Raw genomic sequence first — 3485 nt, 5'->3', positions numbered from 1 at the left:
CCATTGGACTATTCTTGGGTTCATGCCCCATTTTAGCCCAATGGCCTTCTTGCAAGTGTAGAGGGCTATCTTAGCCTTCTTCACTCTGTCTTTGATGCTCAGGTTCCAGCTAAGCTTTTTGTCAATTACCAACCCAAAGTAACTGGCACTGTCGCTGAAGGAGAGCCTGCATCCGTTTAGTATTAGGCATGTTGTGCGCCTGACAGCCACTGAGGATTTATGGTTGTTCCCAGCTGCAGCCCGACTAGTCTCTCAAAGGTTTTGAGAAGAAAGGACGATAGACTTATTGGTCTGAAGTCTTTTGGGGTTGTGTGTGAGGGTTTCCCTGCTTTCGGGATAAAGACAATTTTAGCCTTTAGCCAAGCGCGGGGGATTTTTCCCACTGTCAGTATCTTCCTAAAGATACTTTGCAGCCAGTTGATGGCCATGTCCCCGGCTTTTTGTAACTGAGCCGGAATGACTTGGTCCGGGCCAGGTGATTTGAAGGATTTAAAGCTGTCCGGGCCTTCACTTGGGGTGTCTGCCGGTGTGATGGTCGTGCACCCAGGAAAATGAGTATCGAGTAGAATATGTAGGGAGTCCTCACTAGAGTTTGTCCACGTACCATCCATTCTCTTGAGATATCCCACCGAGGGGGATGTTTTTGGGAGGATCAGTCAGTCAGCAGTCTTTCTTGAGGGTATCTATTTGTTTAGACCACCAGGGGGGTTTCTTTTTCCCTCTTGGTTTGGTTGAGGGACAAGCTGCCATGAAGGCCTTATTGCAAGCTTCCGTGAAACTGTCCACAAGACGATTAAGATCGTCTTGTGTGTCCGGGCATTTTGTTGCTAGGGGGGGGAGTAATTCCTCCATTTTTGCACTATATATATCCCAGTTGGCTTTCCTGGGGTTAATATAGTTAGTATGTTTGGTGCTTTCGAGCGATATGACTGTCTCGATGTACCTGTGGTCGGAGAAGGAGTGGTCCTCTAGGACTCTCCAACTCTTCATTATGTCTGACAGTTTGTGAGACAATAGAGTGAGGTCAATAACTTCTTGACGGTTTTTTATAATGAGTGTGGGGTCATTACCCCGATTACCAATAACTAGGTTGGAGTTTAGGATTAAGCTGAAAAGTGACTCACCCCTTACATTTGTATCCGAGCTCCCCCATTAGGTGTGGTGAGCGTTGGCATCGCAGCCTATTATTAAGCTTGTATCCGACCTTTCGCTGTCGCTGGCTATCTTGCGAACGAGGTCACTGGGAGGATCGCTTTCCTCGTGAGCCATGTAAGACGACACCAGGTTTAGGCGTGTCCCCTGTAGCTCTAGCCTAGCCATCGTGTTGTCGCCATTGCTAAAATTGTGGAGCAGAAAGATATTTAGGTGCTTTCTTGCTAGTATGCAGGTTCTAATTTTACCTTCAGTTTGGGCTTCAATCAGCTTGCAGTCCTTCGTCGCTTATGCACAGACCCTGCCTCCTACCACCCAGGGCTCTTAGATTAGGACTATGTCCCCTCCGCTTGCGGCTAAGCGGAGTATTAGGGCAGCTGATGCTGCTTTACAGTGGTGGAGATTTATCTGCAGAAGCCTCAGAGACTTCGCTAGAATCATTCTCCACCACTGTTATATCGGCGTCAGAGTCGTCGAGGATATCGTCCCGACACAGCGCCTCAAAATCGAGCATCAGCTCCGTCTCCGAGGAGTAGCTCTCCAGGGCCGGCTCCGGTGACCTTCATGGTCACCGAGCTGAACCCGAAGTTGATCTCTCCCTTGGCTGCCTCGATCGGGGCTAGTGACTCCTTATTTAGGATTATCACTGCCTGGTTAGTGGGGCCTTTTTATGCCTCAACTTTGACCACCTTCCAGTCTGAGGTTGGCAGTGCTGGGTTGCATCTCTGCAACATCCTTTTGCTCCTTAAAAGTGGCCGGCACCCATATACGAGCCCTTGGTCTGCTGGGCACCTCGCTCCAGTGAACAGAAACGAGCTTCACCCCTGCGTAGACTTCTCCGATTTGCGCCACCGCAGCTTTGTATAGCTTCACGAAGCGCTCATCTTCGCAGGCTATCACTTTAATGCTCCCCTGGAACCATCCCATGTCTTTGCAGACTGGAGGTGGCCCGGGATCCTTCTCGAGAAGCTCGAAGCAGCGGTCGGCCAGTGCCGCATCCACCCACTTCCATTGGCTTCTGGGTATTTTCCCTTCCGCGCTGCCGTTGTCGAGAACGCCTATCAGCGTCCTCTCCTTGGCAATCTGCGCGAAGGATACATTTGGTAGCACTCTGGAGCACTTTTCGGCCGGTCCGGGCGTCTCTTGCGAGCGCTGCCTTTTCGGTTGTGCAGCCACCTTCTGTGGCTCCACACCGAAGTTGGGCAGCACCGCCGAGGCCCATTCCACCTTTTTCAGCCAGTCTGCTGTTGGACTGACTTCTTTACTGGTGTTCTGCCAACGGAGTATGTACCCTCCTCTTTTCGGCATAACTAAATTTGTTGGCTTGGACACTTGTTGATGGCAAGCCATCACCCGCAGCTTCACCGGAAGGTTGGGCAGCCGCAATATTGCTTAGCTGCCCTACCATGGTATCAGTTTTGGGTGTTGACTTTCCACCCATCCCAGATTTGGGATGGGACCCACCCGGGTTCATACCCGCGTCTTCCACCGTGCATGTCTTTTCTGCATCTTAGCGGATCGGGCCAGGCCTTTGGGCCGCTGCCTTCTCCCGCTTGGGATTTCTCCCAGCCGGCATTTGGGGAGTGCCTTTCTCATTTATGTTTTTATTTGTATTTTCGTATTTTTTCATATAATTCCCACGAGCTGCAGAGAAGGGGAACGGTCCACTCCGTCAGAGCTCCACTTTACCAGGGTAAGGAATAATTAGAACAGGGGGCTGCCAAGTCCCTGAGCTCTCCATTCGCGACTGGGCTTGTTTTTATACCGGGCCCACAGCCAGGCTGACTCTTAGCACGGGTCGAATGACACCTTAGTCCGGCCCGGTGTGAGGTGAGTGTTGGGGTTGGGATGTGGGTAGGTATGTGTAGGGATGGGAGTGTGTGAGCTACTTGATGAGAGGCGGCACCACAAGCGCATCGTCAGTGTTGCTGCTTCGCGAATACCCTCTGGCTGTCCGGGACTGATTATTTCCGGTACTCTTCCTCAGAGCCAACCTAGTTGATTCTCTTTGGGATGCCCGCTTATTCGCAGCTGACCTCCCCACTAGGGTAGGCCGTTCGCTATCCGCAACCTGCGACCCGTCCGGTGGCCTCAGCTAGGCCCCCTCTGAGCCACCTCAAAGCCCAATAGGATCATCGGAAAGTTCTGCCATAGAAAACAAAAAAATATGAAACCATTTCTAAGCCACAAATCTTTAAGAAAATGTTGGTTTTGTTCCTTGAAGAAAAAATCGTGTCGAGTAGTGTAATTTGGAGATTTTTGACTAGTGTGATCGATTTATTTTTTTTCGTGTACTAGAATTCTTGCCTCATTAAAAGATTCTATAGGTATTT

The sequence above is a fragment of the Drosophila obscura genome, unplaced genomic scaffold (assembly GCF_018151105.1).
Source record: "Drosophila obscura isolate BZ-5 IFL unplaced genomic scaffold, ASM1815110v1 contig_9, whole genome shotgun sequence".
Classification (NCBI taxonomy): Eukaryota; Metazoa; Arthropoda; class Insecta; order Diptera; family Drosophilidae; genus Drosophila; species Drosophila obscura.
The sequence above is the reverse complement of the archived record's forward strand: the minus strand, read 5'-3'. Positions refer to the sequence as shown.